Consider the following 17500-nt stretch of genomic DNA (forward strand, 5'->3'; position numbering starts at 1 on the left):
ACATGATGCAGGCAAGGAAATAGGGAAATGCGGTTCTACTGGCATCACAGGTAGCCCAAGCTCGAAGTATGAGCATTGGCGAGCATCGGCATCGTTGCATAACATTCGAAATATGAGGATTTGTATGGGAAAAAAAACTATTCTTCCTGTAACCTACGAAAATGAAAGGATTTTAATAAAGCCAATAAAAAACAGCTTACCTTACATAAAATGTGTGTTACGTCTCTCCTGTGTGACCCATGGGCCGATCCATGGCCGTTTTATCGGTTGTACTGTAAACGGTTTTCCTCTCTATATTTTAGAGAGAGCCCAGAGAGAGCAAACCGGTTCCAATAACACCCTATTAAATGGCCATAACTCGGCTGGGAAACCACACAGGAAAGAAGAAACACAACAGTAAGCAAGGTTAGTCGATATTTATTTAATTCCTTTTACATTCGTAGCCTTCAGAAACAATTGTTTCTCTCCCATACAAATCCTTATATTTTGAACGTTACGCAACAGTTCCGATGCTCATTTTTCGAGCTTGGGTCACCTGTGCTGGCATAAGCTTTGGAAGATCAAAATTACGCCAATCATGTAGCAACTTCACGTTAAAACCGGAAAAGAACCAACTGTAATAGCTTGTTTAGCAGGCAGAGATGCTCAGGCGGGTTTTGTATACTGGATTTGTCCAAAGACTGAGCGGAGATTCAAGGCGATTGCGATTCTTGCCAGACATCCGCAATGCCGATATTCACAGGCAGTCACTAGACCATATGCCTTTTGTCTGTGCTATTTAACATGATTGTATTTTTGGTGGTAACGGCCTCCCATAGGTAATAATCGGAACTTTCGAGAAACGGTCCTGAGGTAAGCTCCTGGGAAACCAGTAACGTTCAAAGTCTGAAACCAACCGCAAAGATTCGTTTCCACAGAGACTTTAAGGGGATTCATCTTTAAAACTGGTAATACAGTTGATAAAACCAAATTTACGTTTTTCACCCCGCTCAAGCGAACGGAAATTATTTTTTCTTTAAACGCTCCAGAAATCATGGCAAATCAGTGACTCGGTATGATGGTTGGATGCTTAGGCAATCTAGCCCGAGCAAAAGACGAAGAATGATTTTCTTTTTTGGTATAGAAATACTCAATAACTGTAAACTTCCCCTTAAAGGCCCCCCTTCCAGTTATAGGCCCCCCAATTATAGGCTCCACCTTTATACAAAAAGAATGCATCCGATTATAAGCTCCCCCCCGGGTATAAGCCCCCTCTTCTAGCTTGCAATTGTATCGAAATATGGATTCCATTTATTATGACGCCTTTAGAGGCTTTATGAAATGCCCAGTAAATGCAAAGCGTATTTGCCTAAGCTCTGCTGTATCTTGTTTCGATCTGCCGGGTTGTAAGCTCCCTCGGATATAAGCCTCTCCGTTTATTGACTCTCCTAAAACCCCATACAAAGATGTATAAGCCCAGCCGGCTTATTAGCGACAGTTTACACGGTATGTCATGTTATTTTCCATTACACGGGCTGCAGGAGTGATTACTACTCATTCAACCGCAAAATACCGCCACACTGATAAGAAAATAAGAATTGGTTGGGTTCAGTGATTTTTAACGAAATCTCCGTTTCAGGTCAGAGCACAAGACAGTCATTTTAAAGCATACAAGAGTGTCGTTTGTGAAGTCTTTAAGAATATATTTTTGAAAGTTGATTTCAACGTAAATCTTAAATCGTCTGTTTCGCAATTTTCTTGTATCAGCATTCTTATAATGACGGTCTATGTTAATACGTCAATATTGCATTTTGCCAGGAACAAGAGACAAATTTAAGAAAATAGAAATTACACATTATTTAAATAAGATTTATTGGTAATCATGGAGGACTGGTCAAACACGTTATGAGTCCCTTATTTCATGAATCACACATTTTCTTTTGTTATTCAACATCCTTTATTTAACTTACATACTTCATGAATATTTAACCAACTGAAAGTCCGGGGAGGGCTTGATAATGTAGCAGGGAAGAGCGGGGCTGATGAATTGAATAAATTGCTAATTATAAATGCAAGGGCAATATCTATATAAATACCCGGTATTTATCTGTATATTGCCCTGCTGCCCTGGGCAATATACAAATAAATCCCTTCCATTTATAATGAGCAATTAAAGCAAATCATACACGTCCTTTGACCCCGCCAAACATTCTGAGAAAATTTCTCCCTTTAACACAAATATAGAAATTTATTCTGCAACTATAGAAAATACAGTAGTATCCCATATATCATGCAGGCTAAGTGTACACTCTAAGAAAATTTTAAGTCTTTGGAAAATTTCGTCGTCACTTACACGCTTCCAGGTTCTTTCTTCTTCCGAATTTCCAAAACAAACTTCCCAAGCCAGTAGTCAAGCTGCTCATTGCGACTTTCTTAATGTCAGGATTGACTTCGTATTATTTCTCTTTGCTGCTATTCTTTCTAGCTTTTACATTGCGTTCGACGGCCCATTCCTCCCAGCAACGTACCGCCCATGAAGTATTAACTTTCGTGTTTGCCGGTATTCTGGACTCTCTTCTCTTCCCGACTTCGTTATCACAAACAACAACGATATTACGCCCAGGATTTTCTTTCTTTTCGACTTCAACACTATCTAGTTCGCTTACTTCTCTAAAGTCTCCCACTAACTCTTCCAAATTCAACTCAGGGGAAAAAGGCTCCTGAGAGAAAGTATTTTGCGTTAGGAAAATTTCGTCGTCACTATCCATTGCCGCTCTCACAAGTGTACTGGCCCCCCCAAAAATACCAAGACAAAAATTAAAAAACACCAAAGGTTTGAAATTTGATTGTTGTCGGCTTAGCAAACAAACAATGCGCTTTTGTTCTCCGTGTCTCACGTAAGTGAGAACAAGTGGTTTGAACAAATTATGACCCGTGAAACGCCCTTTCTCGATGCTGTGTGAAAACCTTTACAATACTTACAATGAAATACGTCATTGTCTGCGGTCGGATCAAAAAATGACAAACAAACAGATGTCAAAAACAAGTGGCCAATTACTTCCCTGTGAAAGACGACCTTTATGTAACCTATACCTCATGAATAATATCATGAAATAAGTTAGATAAACCCCTCGAACGTCGGTATTAATCCATATACATCCGTTCTCGGGCTTTATCTCTTACAGAATTCACCGCTCAGGCGTTGGAAAAAAAAGAAGCGATGGCTGCATGTCCAATGAAATAATCGTTTGCTTTCATTTCAGTTCGGGTGTTTATGTATAAATTAAAAATCCCAGCTTCTCCTCACGGGAAGTTCGCCAGCAACTTTTCAGAAGTCGCGTTTGTCTTTTACCATTATTACAGCATTTTAAAAGAAAAGTATCCAATTATCTGTTTTTTTCAACGAATGCAAAGTCATGTGTAACTTTTTGTCTGTTATACGTGCTAACCAAATGTGCTAACTCCTACGTAATGGAGTTATATAATTTGTAATCAGTGCAAATTTGAGATTTGAATCTCCCTTAAGCTAAGTTAAAATTATCGTATCGATCTTTTCGCATCAAAATCATGCTGAGACATGCATAACATAATCTGAAGAAGTGAAGAAAGAACACCATGATAGACGAAAAGAGCGCTGATCAACTTGGCTTAAGACAACTATTTCTGACTGGACATGCTTGAAATACGCAAAGGCGTTTCCTACATTTGTATGTGAAATATAACACAAGACAGTGTGATTCGACAAACCAAATGACATAAATCGCTTGATTATAGAAATATATTGCCAAAACTCACCTGCTCAATGATAGCCCCAGAAAAAAAGACAGTTCAGGTAACACAGGGTACTGATCTAAATAACGATTGAGTCGCCTATGCGAAGTCAAGCACAGTAGAAGACTGCCGGCTACTGTGAGGCTACCGTGTACCATAAAGAGAGAGAGCAAACAATACCAACTCTTTCTTATTGGCTGCGAAGTGTTTGGATCTTTAAATAACCAACAAAATATCTTCAATAAAAACCATTTTAAATGCAAATGATTATTAGAGAAAGAATATTCAATGCACCGGGATTCTGGATCGCTGGTCATTTGGTTTGGCTCAGTGATTTCGTAAGAATTCCCAGTTCTGGCTATTAAAGTTACGCACGTAGGATTCAGGAGAAAGCAAGAGGAGACTGACCTTTTATCAAAACAGCAAATACCAAGAATATCATGGTGAGAATTTATCAAAAAATGTTCAACAAGGATCTTTCCACGTGATTATATTTTGATAGTTATGTCATGTGTGGAACGAAAGTTCAATTTATGTTCTCAAACTCATTAATAATTCATTAAGAAAATACAAAGGAAATTAATGTTTAATGAGTGTTTGGAAATCGGATGAAACACTGCTTAGTATTTGCATCCTTAATTTCTCCTTCAAAAATGATTTTGTTTGAGAAGAAATATCAAACATTCGACACAGTGTTTCATCACCAGATGAAACACCTCGAAGTTCGTCAAAAATACTCTGCTGCGCGTCGTATTTTTAACTCTCTTCTCGGTGTTTCATCTGGTGATGAAACACTGCATCTCATGTTTGATATATTACATAAGAACTAGCCATAATTCTGTTGAAATCTACTTCAGACTGTAGTTGCTTAATCTTATTACAGGTTATAATACGAACAAAATAAAACCTTTATTGCTATTGATTGCCGCTTGACTACACACTAGAGCATCACTAGCTAAAAATTCCCCACAAAGCCTCTGGCGCTCAAGAATACAAATCGCAAGGTGTATGAAAAGTCGAAAGACTTATTTGTAGGTTTAAGTAGAATCTTTAAAGAACCTCTTACTTAGACTGCGGTTTGAAATAACGTGAGGCACCGTTTCTGTGTGGGTGTTAATTGTTTTGCGAGTTGGTTGGGTTCAGTGCTTTTAAAAGAAAACTCCGTCTCAGGTCATGGCGTAAGTTAGTCATATGGAAGAACACTGAAATAAAGCCAACTTCGTATCAAAACAATAAGAATGTTATTTGTTAAAGAAGTCTTTAAAGACTACTTCTAGACACTTCATGTCACAATATGTTTCTTGAAAGACATACATTTTGCAATTTACTTATTGATTTCAGGTTAACGCTTCATTAATTTACAGTCTAGCAATTTTCTTCTGTACTCAGCAAGCTTATAGCATGGTGATCTATGGTTTGGCAGAACACTGAAATAAAGCCAACTTCGTATCAAAACAACAAGAATGTTATTTGTTAAAGAATTCTTTACAGACTACTTCTGAAAACTTCATGTTACAATATGTTTCTTGAAAGACATACGTTTTGCAATTTACTTATCAGAATGGTAGTCTTTACACTAGAGCCTAAATAAGTTAAGAAATATTTCAAGACAAGTAAACTTTAATTACTTCATGTAAAATAAAGCTTCACACACAACTGATTCTCTTTTACTTCAGGTTAACTTAAGGCTATTTTCCCACGCAACACAATTAAGATTGATTGACATGTTTCGCGTTTCTCAAAGCTCAAGAAACCGGCCGCAAGTAACCGCAAGTCAGCTAAGTCGGTCACAAGGCTGGTTTTCAAGTCGCTTGAAACTTTCTTGAATCGTTTTAACTTTCCGACTTTAATGAGATGCAAAGTAAAGTTTCTTGAGATTTTTCTTAAGCCTTCGCACACGAATTTTTGGTTAAGTAAAACTTAGCAGCTCCTAAGTCTTACTTAACAGCCTAGTGTAAAGACAACCAATTGATTTCAGGTTAACGCTTCGTTAATTTACAGTCTAGCAATTTTCTTCTGTACTCAGCATGCTTGTGGCCGGCATAGTGGTCTATGATCATTCGACATGCAATGAAAAAGTCTTAATCACCGACAAAGGCGGTCGAATCAGTCGTTAGCTTTTATTAACTCGGGTTAAGTAAAGTTACTGTAAAATGAAAAACAGCTTACAGCTAGGTTATAGTTTCTCCTCCGCCATGGGAAATCTCTATTATTGACGAATATAGATTTTAAAATTACAGTTCCTTGCATTTTATTAGTATACATTCATGGAGTTCTTTGTTTTTTTTTACAAACTTCAATTTGGTTTAAATCCGCTTTTGATATCAAACTACTTGCATTGGCATACCTTGTACCAGTACCACGAGCAGACGACTAAATCATAATTTGGATTATACAGTCTCTCAAAACGAATTGTGCATGTGTCACAAGAATCAAAGAAAAAAATCATGATTTTAAAATACTCCAATAAGAGTTCTGATCCCTGTTTAGAACTGGACAGCTATTTCTGACTGGTCATGCTTGAAATACCCAAAGGCGCTTCCTTCATTTGTATGCTGAATATAAGACAACATTATGCTTTTATAAAAAAAGAGAAGAGGACAATGATGACGGACTGTATGTAGTGGCCAATGTGAAGTCCCGTAAAAGACAGTTTTCGAGAGGTCTCTGCTGAGTATTAATAACAAGAGGACAAAGTGACTGAAAAAAACTCTTTTTTCTTAATCAACTGTGAAGTGTTTGGACCTTGGATAATGTATTACAGTACTGAACCTCGATAACTCGAACTCGGATAACTCGAATTCCCCGCCAACTCGAACTAAATTTGACAAATTTCCTTTCCCTTGGTCAAACTTTCACTGAAATTTACCCTGATCGACTCAAATTCCCCGCTGACTCGAAATGTTTTTCGTTTCCCTTTAGAGTTCGAGTTACCGGGGTTCTACCGTAAATGACTTTAACCCAAAGTATTTTAAATGCAAATGAGCATTAACAAAGGGGATTAAATGCACTGGAATTTATGCCCGTTCGGCTTCCATTTGGTTGGCCGGTTCAGTGATTTAGAAAGTTCCAGCGGTCCAGCATGAAGAGATGTTTATTGAAATATGACATTAAAAATTATTGCCCGGTGACATAAAAAAATATGACATAATAATAAAACAATTCATCGATCGCGGGGCTCTTGTGATGACCGTTCTCAGTACGGTCTCTAATTAAACAAGGGTGATTCTCGCTCTGAAATATTTAACTGGTTCAAGGCCAAACAACTCTTCTGCGCCCTGTAGAAGCTCTGGAAAAGAGAATACCTATTCCCTGGAGAGAGAGACGACGGGGAGAAAAGGTACCTTAAGAACGAACGATTCCTATTGACTTAAAAAAAAGATGACTATTATTTGATGTGCGAAGTCGCGCGCGATCACTGTGTTATTTTTGGGAGGGAAGGGCGGCGGGGGGGGGGGGGGGGGGGTTGGGGTCGTATTTTAGTTAATTGTTAAGGAAAACATTGGCGAGTCCCCGCTCGCACAGTATGCTTTATCCACCACCGACCCCTCGTCTTTGCTCTCGCGCTTCTCGCTTATATTTGTCTTTAAAGGGACTGTGATACGCTTCTGCGCATGTGCGGCATCTTGATTTTTGTTCTGGGGAACGCTTTTGTAAGATTGGCTTTTGGTGAAGAAATCATCTTCCATCGACCCTGAGACGCCCGAGAAAGCCATAATATCAGTATTCAAGAGCTATTTGGTCCATATTTTGTATTTCTGTGCAACGGAGAAGTGCACGAAGCCATGTTCTTTGTTGTCAGTGTTCCCACAAACGGATCAGGTGTGGCGTGTAATGTGGTCATCTGATTTTCATTTCTGTCCATTAAGTTCTCCAGTCAACTAGGCAAAATGAAACATGATTCAGGCATTAAGGAAGTAAGTAAATGTGTTCTACTGACATCACAGGTAACCCAAGGTCGAAATATGACCATCGGCAAATACGAGGATTTGTATGGGAAAATGAAAATGTAACCTACGAAAATGAAAGGATTTTAATAAAAAACAGCTTACCTTACTGAAAATGTGTTTTACGTCTCTCCTATGTGGCCCATGGGCCGATCCATGGCCGTTTTATGGGTTGTACTGTAAACGGTTTTCTCTCTCTGTATAAGGTTTATTATAGAGAGAACAAACCGGTTCAAATAACACCCTATTTAATAAATGGCCATTACTCGGCTGGGAAACCACACAGGAAAGAAGAAACACAACAGTAAGCAAGGTTAGTCGATATTTATTTAATTCCTTTTACATTCGTAGCCTACAGAAACAATTGTTTCTCTCCCATACAAATCCTTATATTTTGAACGTTACGCAACAGTGCCGATGGTCATATTTCGAGCTTGGGTCACCTGTGCTGGCATAAGCTTTGGAAGATCAAAATTACGCCAATCATGTAGCAACTTCACGTTAAAACCGGAAAAGAACCAACTGTAATAGCTTGTTTAGCTGGCAGTGATGCTCAGGCGGGTTTTGTATACTGGATTTGTCCAAAGACCGAGCGGCGATTCAAGGCGATTGCGATTCTTGCCAGACATCTGCAATGCCGATATTCACAGGCAGTCACTAGACCATATGCCTTTTGTCTGTGCTATTTAACATGATTGTATTTTTGGTGGTAACGGCCGCCCATAGGTAATTATCGGAACTTTCGAGAAACGGTCCTGAGGTAAGCTCCTGGGAAACCAGTAACGTTCAAAGTCTGAAACCAACCGCAAAGATTCGTTTCCACAAAGACTTTAAGGGGATTCATCTTTAAAACTGGTAATACAGTTGATAAAACCAAATTTACGTTTTTCACCCCGCTCAAGCGAACGGAAATTATTTTTTCTTTAAACGCTCCAGAAATCATGGCAAATCAGTGACTCGGTATGATGGTTGGATGCTTAGGCAATCTAGCCCGAGCAAAAGACGAAGAATGATTTTCTTTTTTGGTATAGAAATACTCAATAACTGTAAACTTCCCCTTAAAGGCCTCCCTTCCAGTTATAGGCCCCCCAATTATAGGCTCCACCTTTATACAAAAAGAATGCATCCGATTATAAGCTCCCCCCCGGGTATAAGCCCCCTCTTCCAGCTTGCAATTGTATCGAAATATGGATTCCATTTATTATGACGCCTTTGGACGCTTTATGAAATGCCCAGTAAATGCAAAACGTATTTGCCTAAGCTCTGCTGTATCTTGTTTCGATCTGCCGGGTTGTAAGCTCCCTCGGATATAAGCCTCTCCGTTTATTGACTCTCCTAAAACCCCATACAAAGATGTATAAGCCCAGCCGGCTTATTAGCGACAGTTTACACGGTATGTCATGTTATTTTCCATTACACGGGCTGCAGGAGTGATTACTACTCATTCAACCGCAAAATACCGCCACACTGATAAGAAAATAAGAATTGGTTGGGTTCAGTGATTTTTAACGAAATCTCCGTTTCAGGTCAGAGCACAAGACAGTCTTTTTAAAGCATACAGAGATGAGCCGAATTCTAGTCAAACAACAAGAGTGTTGTTTGTGAAGTCTTTAAGAATATATTTTTGAAAGTTGATTTCAACGTAAATCGTAAATCGTCTGTTTCGCAATTTTCTTGTATCAGCATTCTTATAATGACGGTCTATGTTAATACGTCAATATTGCATTTTGCCAGGAACAAGAGACAAATTTAAGAAAATAGAAATTACACATTATTTAAATAAGATGTATCGGTAATCATGGAGGACTGGTCAAACACGTTATAAGTCCCAGAATTCACCGCTGAGGCGTTGGAAAAAAAGTGGAGAAGCGATGGCTGCATGTCCAATGAAATAATCGTTTGCTTCCATTTCAGTTCGGGTATTTATGTATAAATTAAAAATCCCAGCTTCTCCTCACGGGAAGTTCGCCAGCAACTTTTCAGAAGTCGCGTTTGTCTTTTGCCATTATTACAGCATTTTAAAAGAAAAGTATCCAATTATCTGTTTTTTTTCAACGAATGCAAAGTCATGTGTAACTTTTTGTCTGTCATACGTGCTAACCAAATGTGCTAACTCCTACGTAATGGAGTTATATAATTTGTAATCAGTGCAAATTTGAGATTTGAATCTCCCTTAAGCTAAGTTAAAATTATCGTATCGATCTTTTCGCATCAAAATCATGCTGAGACATGCATAACATAATCTGAAGAAGTGAAGAAAGAACACCATGATAGACGAAAAGAGCGCTGATCAACTTGGCTTAAGACAACTATTTCTGACTGGACATGCTTGAAATACGCAAAGGCGTTTCCTACATTTGTATGTGAAATATAACACAAGACAGTGTGATTCGACAAACCAAATGACATAAATCACTTGATTATAGAAATATATTGCCAAAACTCACCTGCTCAATGATAGCCCCAGAAAAAAAGACAGTTCAGGTAACAGAGGGTACTGATCTAAATAACGATTGAGTCGCCTATGCGAAGTCAAGTACAGTAGAAGACTGCCGGCTACTGTGAGGCTACCGTGTACCATAAAGAGAGAGAGCAAACAATACCAACTCTTTCTTATTGGCTGCGAAGTGTTTGGATCTTTAAATAACCAACAAAATATCTTCAATAAAAACCATTTTAAATGCAAATGATTATTAGAGAAAGAATATTCAATGCACCGGGATTCTGGATCGCTGGTCATTTGGTTTGGCTCAGTGATTTCGTAAGAATTCCCAGTTCTGGCTATTAAAGTTACGCACGTAGGATTCAGGAGAAAGCAAGAGGAGACTGACCTTTTATCAAAACAGCAAATACCAAGAATATCATGGTGAGAATTTATCAAAAAATGTTCAACAAGGATCTTTCCACGTGATTATATTTTGATAGTTATGTCATGTGTGGAACGAAAGTTCAATTTATGATAAGAACTAGCCATAATTCTGCTCAAATCTACTTCAGACTGTAGTTGCTTAATCTTATTACAGGTTATAATACGAACAAAATAAAACCTTTATTACTACTGATTGCCGCTTGACTACACACTAGAGCATCCACTAGCTAAAAATTTCCCACAAAGCCTGTTGCGCTCAAGAATACAAATCGCAAGGTGTATGAAAAGTCGAAAGACTTATTTGTAGGTTTAAGTAGAATCTTTAAAGAACCTCTTACTTAGACTGCGGTTTGAAATAACGTGAGGCACCGTTTCTGTGTGGGTGTTAATTGTTTTGCGAGTTGGTTGGGTTCAGTGCTTTTAAAAGAAAACTCCGTCTCAGGTCATAGCGTAAGTTAGTCATATGGAAGAACACTGAAATAAAGCCAACTTCGTATCAAAACAATAAGAATGTTATTTAAGAAGTCTTTAAAGACTACTTCCAGAAACTTCATGTCACAATATGTTTCTTGAAAGACATACATTTTGCAATTTACTTATTGATTTCAGGCAAGAGACTATAAAGGGGACAGAGAGGGCATCCCCCATATACACCCTATTCCATAGGTAATTCGTCTCGAGTTATTTTTAGAATCGGGATAAAGTTACCTCGCGCGAGGCGTGGATGTTTCGTGGAGGTTTCGCATGACCAAACGCCGTGCAAAACATGTCGGGCGAGAGGCAATGAAAGCGTAAAAAGATCGAGAGCATTCCTGAATATTGAAGCGAAATGAGTCGGCGCTCACCTGGGAAAAAGGAATCGCTGGACTCTTTGACAACCCGTGAAATCAGTTTAACTCGAAGTTGTCGTAACCTCAGTGCTTTAATAAAATGAGAAATTTCGCCGGTCTATTGAAACCGGTCGTTTGTACAATTTAGGGAGTTTAAGATCCAACGACGCGGACGACAACTAGAACGTCAAAAAAAACAATAGGTTTAATTAGCAAAACAACAACTTCGCACGTGCAACACACGTTTTTGTTCATTTCTTTCCCGTTTTTGCACGACTACGACGTGAGAATGCCTAATTTCGCGTTTTATGGAGGACGTAAATAAGCAACGACGAAATTTTATTTCTCTTTCTGAGCTTGAATATGGTCCCTTGAATTTCAGCTTTAGGAGGGTTCGCCTACAATTGACAAAGTAAGTGGGTAGGAATAATCGCTATAAAGACTGAAAAAAATAAACATCAAACCAGAAATTGCTCTCTTCAAACTGTAAATTATAAATGATCCTGAGAGAATATTCAGTGTGTTAAGGATTTCCCTGCTCTACTGTTGGCTCTATACAAGAGAGGAAGGGCGATTCTTTTTTAATTTCGGTTTCGCTGACACAGCTTTCGCAGAAATCTCGCTGTAGTCGTTTTCGTCGACAAAAGGAAAAGCAAAATCGTTCTCCGCGTCTTCCCCCATTTTGTTCTGCGTCATTTCGTGAAGGACGCGTGGCTCTCAGCGTGGGTCATCCACGCGGAACACATTCGCGCTATGTGATTGGCTGTTGTTTAATCCCCCTTGAGATCTGTGGTGTTAAAAATAACTCGAGACGAATTACCTGTGGAATAGGGTGTATATTGGGGATGCCCTCTCTGTCCCCTTTATAGTCTCTTGTTTCAGGTTAACGCTTCATTAATTTACAGTCTAGCAATTTTCTTCTGTACTCAGCAAGCTTATAGCATGGTGATCTATGGTTTGGCAGAACACTGAAATAAAGCCAACTTCGTATCAAAACAACAAGAATGTTATTTGTTAAAGAATTCTTTACAGACTACTTCTGGAAACTTCATGTTACGATAACTTTCTTGAAAGACATACGTTTTGCAATTTACTTATCAGAATGGTAGTCTTTACACTAGAGCCTAAATAAGTTAAGAAATATTTCAAGACAAGTAAACTTTAATTACTTCATGTAAAATAAAGCTTCACACACAACTGATTCTCTTTTACTTCAGGTTAACTTAAGGCTATTTTCCCACGCAACACAATTAAGATTGATTGACATGTTTCGCGTTTCTCAAAGCTCAAGAAACCGGCCGCAAGTAACCGCAAGTCAGCTAAGTCGGTCACAAGGCTGGTTTTCAAGTCGCTTGAAACTTTCTTGAATCGTTTTAACTTTCCGACTTTAATGAGATGCAAAGTAAAGTTTCTTGAGATTTTTCTTAAGCCTTCACACACGAATTTTTGGTTAAGTAAAACTTAGCAGCTCCTAAGTCTTACTTAACAGTCTAGTGTAAAGACAACCAATTGCTTTCAGGTTAACGCTTCGTTAATTTACAGTCTAGCAATTTTCTTCTGTACTCAGCATGCTTGTGGCCGGCATAGTGGTCTATGATCATTCGACATGCAATGAAAAAGTCTTAATCACCGACAAAGGCGGTCGAATCAGTCGTTAGCTTTTATTAACTCGGGTTAAGTAAAGTTACTGTAAAATGAAAAACAGCTTACAGCTAGGTTATAGTTTCTCCTCCGCCATGGGAAATCTCTATTATTGACGAATATAGATTTTAAAATTACAGTTCCTTGCATTTTATTAGTATACATTCATGGAGTTCTTTGTTTTTTTTTACAAACTTCAATTTGGTTTAAATCCGCTTTTGATATCAAACTACTTGCATTGGCATACCTTGTACCAGTACCACGAGCAGACGACTAAATCATAATTTGGATTATACAGTCTCTCAAAACGAATTGTGCATGTGTCACAAGAATCAAAGAAAAAAATCATGATTTTAAAATACTCCAATAAGAGTTCTGATCCCCGTTTAGAACTGAACAGCTATTTCTGACTGGTCATGCTTGAAAAACCCAAAGGGGTTTCCTTCATTTGTATGCTGGATATAAGACAACATTATGATTTTATAAAAAAAAAAGAAGAGGACAATGATGACGGACTGTATGTAGTGGCCAATGTGAAGTCCCGTAAAAGACAGTTTTCGAGAGGTCTCTGCTGAGTATTAATAACAAGAGGACAAAGTGACTGAAAAAAACTCTTTTTTTTTAATCAACTGTGAAGTGTTTGGACCTTGGACTTTAAGATCCAACGACGCGACGGCGACAAGAACGTCGCTTAAAAAGTGAATTTGCGTTCTTTCAGTCTTTATAGCGATTATTCCTACCCACTTACTTTGTCAATTGTAGGCGAACCCTCCTGACGCTGAATTTCAAGGGACCATATCCAAGCTCAGAAAGAGAAATAAAATTTCGTCGTTGTTTGTTTACGTCCTCCATAAAACGCGAAATTAGGCATTTTCACGTCGTAGTCGTGCAAAAACGGGAAAGAAATGTACAAAAAAGTGTGATGCACGTGCGAAGTTGTTGTTTTGCTAATTAAACCTATTGTTTTTTTGACGTCCTCGTTGTCGTCCGCGTCGTTGGATCTTAAAGTCCCTAATGTATTACAGTTCTGAACCTCGATAACTCGAACTCGGATAACTCGAATTCCCCGCCAACTCGAACTAAATTTGACAAATTTCCTTTCCCTTGGTCAAACTTTCACTGAAATTTACCCTGATCGACTCAAATTCCCCGCTGACTCGAAATGTTTTTCGTTTCCCTTTAGAGTTCGAGTTACCGGGGTTCTACCGTAAATGACTTTAACCCAAAGTATTTTAAATGCAAATGAGCATTAACAAAGGGGATTAAATGCACTGGAATTTATGCCCGTTCGGCTTCCATTTGGTTGGCCGGTTCAGTGATTTAGAAAGTTCCAGCGGTCCAGCATGAAGAGATGTTTATTGAAATATGACATTAAAAATTATTGCCCGGTGACATAAAAAAATATGACATAATAATAAAACAATTCATCGATCGCGGGGCTCTTGTGATGACCGTTCTCAGTACGGTCTCTAATTAAACAAGGGTGATTCTCGCTCTGAAATATTTAACTGGTTCAAGGCCAAACAACTCTTCTGCGCCCTGTAGAAGCTCTGGAAAAGAGAATACCTATTCCCTGGAGAGAGAGACGACGGGGAGAAAAGGTACCTTAAGAACGAACGATTCCTATTGACTTAAAAAAAAGATGACTATTATTTGATGTGCGAAGTCGCGCGCGATCACTGTGTTATTTTTGGGAGGGAAGGGCGGCGGGGGGGGGGGGGGGTTGGGGTCGTATTTTAGTTAATTGTTAAGGAAAACATTGGCGAGTCCCCGCTCGCACAGTATGCTTTATCCACCACCGACCCCTCGTCTTTGCTCTCGCGCTTCTCGCTTATATTTGTCTTTAAAGGGACTGTGATACGCTTCTGCGCATGTGCGGCATCTTGATTTTTGTTCTGGCGAACGCTTTTGTAAGATTGGCTTTTGGTGAAGAAATCATCTTCCATCGACCCTGAGACGCCCGAGAAAGCCATAATATCAGTATTCAAGAGCTATTTGGTCCATATTTTGTATTTCTGTGCAAGGGAGAACTGCACGAAGCCATGTTCGTTGTTGTCAGTGTTCCCACAAACGGATCAGGTGTGGCGTGTAATGTGGTCATCTGGCTTTCATTTCTGTCCATTAAGTTCTCCAGTCAACGAGGCAAAATGAAACATGATTCAGGCATTAAGGAAATAAGTAAATGTGTTCTACTGACATCAGAGTTAGCCCAAGGTCGAAATATGACCATCGGCAAATATGAGGATTTGTATGGGAAAATGAAAATGTAACCTACGAAAATGAAAGGATTTTAATAAAAAACAGCTTACCTTACATAAAATGTGTGTCACGTCTCTCCTATGTGGCCCATGGGCCGATCCATGGCCGTTTTATGGGTTGTACTGTAAACGGTTTTCTCTCTCTGTATAAGTTTTATTATAGAGAGAGTAAACCGGTTCCAATAACACCCTATTTAATAAATGGTCATAAATCGGCTGGGAAACCACACAGGAAAGAAGAAACACAACTTAAGCAAGGTTATCCGATATTTGTTTAATTCCTTTTACATTCGTAGCCTACAGAAACAATTGTTTCTCTCCCATACAAATCCTTATATTTTGAACGTTACGCAACAGTTCCGATGGTCATATTTCGAGCTTGGGTCACCTGTGCTGGCATAAGCTTTGGAAGATCAAAATTACGCCAATCATGTAGCAACTTCACGTTAAAACCGGAAAAGAACCAACTGTAATAGCTTGTTTAGCTGGCAGAGATGCTCAGGCGGGTTTTGTATACTGGATTTGACCAAACACTGAGCGACGATTCAAGGCGATTACGATTCTTGCCAGACATCTGCAATGCCGATATTCACAGGCAGTCACTAGACCATATGCCTTTTGTCTGTGCTATTTAACATGATTGTATTTTTGGTGGTAACGGCCGCCCATAGGTAATTATCGGAACTTTCGAGAAACGGTCCTGAGGTAAGCTCCTGGGAAACCAGTAACGTTCAAAGTCTGAAACCAACTTAAACTGCAAAGATTCGTTTCCACAAAGACTTTAAGGGGATTCATCTTTTAAATTGGTAATACAGTTGATAAAACCAAATTTACGTTTTTCACTACGCTCAAGCGAACGTAAATTATATTTGCTTTAAACGCTGCAGAAATCATGGCAAATCAGTGACTCGGTATGATGGTTGGATGCTTAGGCAATCTAGCCCGAGCAAGAGACGAAGAATGATTTTCTTGTTTGGTATAGAAACACTCACTCACTGTAAACTTTCCCTTAAAAGCCCCCCCCCCTTCCCAGTTATAGGCCCTACCTTTATACAAAAAGAATGCATCCGATTATAAGCTCCCTCCCGGGTATAAGCCCCCTCTTCTAGCTTGTATCGAAATATGGATTCCATTTATTATGACGTTTGGAGGCTTTATGAAATGCGCAGTAAATGGAAATCGTATTTGCCTAAGCTCTGCTGTATCTGGTTTCGACCCGGTTGTAAGCTCCCTCGAATATAGGCCTCTCCGTTTATTATCTCTCCTAAAACTTTATATAAAAAATTATTAGCTAGGGCCTATTTGCGGCAGTTTACACGGTATGTCATGTTATTTCCCATTAGACGGGCTGCAGGAGTGATTACTACTCATTAAACCGCAAAATACCGCGACATTGATAAGAAAATAGGAGTTGGTTATGTTGAGTGATTTTTAACGAAATCTCCGTTTCAGGTCAGAGCCAACACTCAGTGTCTTTAAATAACTGAGAAGAAAGTGCTGTCTTTGAAATGACATCTGCAAATGGTTAGACAAAAAAACCATAGGTCCTGTCTCACAGCACTTTCACCTGTCTGGTTCTTGTGGGACATAAAAGGACCCACACCACTGTTTGAAAAGATTCGGGCCGGGTGTAGACTCTGGTGGTATGGCCAACCTTTCCTGGGCTGGGTGGGTTGTCCGCAAGGATACATCTTAATATAGGGATAACCTCATGATCACCGTTCAGGGGTTGTAATGGCTACTTGTAGACAGTGTAAAGACGTTGGACAAGATCATGGAAAGAAAATGCATGCTTTATATTTGTCACTTGCCATCTGTACACTCCTGTGTACCCACAAGCAATCAAAATTAGTGAAAACAGTAATGCATCATAATTATAATTTGAATCATACTGTGGAAAAAATTAATGTATTATTGTAGTCCCTAGTCACATGCCAGTTTTAAAATACAGTCACACTAGTTACGGTCTAGTACTGCAGTAAATGCAGTCACTATAGTCATTCCAGGACTGAAATACAGTCGCGTTACTAGTAGTCCCAATCTAGGACTGAAACTCGGTTGCATTAGTAATGTTTTAGATCGCAGATACACTGACACTAGTCACATTATTCTACAACTGAAGAAATGAAAATAATATAGTCACATTAATTACAGTCCAAGAATGATGTAGTACATACAAGTGTAGTCATACTAGACACATTCTAG

At 38.9% G+C, this 17500-nt stretch overlaps 1 protein-coding gene and 1 long non-coding RNA gene across 2 annotated transcripts in view; both read right to left on the reverse strand.

Annotated features, from left to right (window-relative positions):
- The window catches only part of LOC140949827 (uncharacterized), a 9994-nt gene extending 6208 nt beyond the window's left edge, over window positions 1–3786 (reverse strand). The window contains exon 1 of the long non-coding RNA XR_012167124.1: window positions 3775–3786. This is a non-coding gene — a long non-coding RNA (uncharacterized lncRNA). The remainder of the gene's footprint in view (window positions 1–3774) is intronic.
- Window positions 1–17500, reverse strand: part of LOC140949667 (vitrin-like) — a 101855-nt gene that overhangs the window by 16100 nt on the left and 68255 nt on the right. The gene's annotated exons all lie outside the window — the stretch shown is intronic.

This window comes from Porites lutea, chromosome 10 (genome assembly GCF_958299795.1).
Source record: "Porites lutea chromosome 10, jaPorLute2.1, whole genome shotgun sequence".
Lineage (NCBI taxonomy): Eukaryota > Metazoa > Cnidaria > Anthozoa > Scleractinia > Poritidae > Porites > Porites lutea.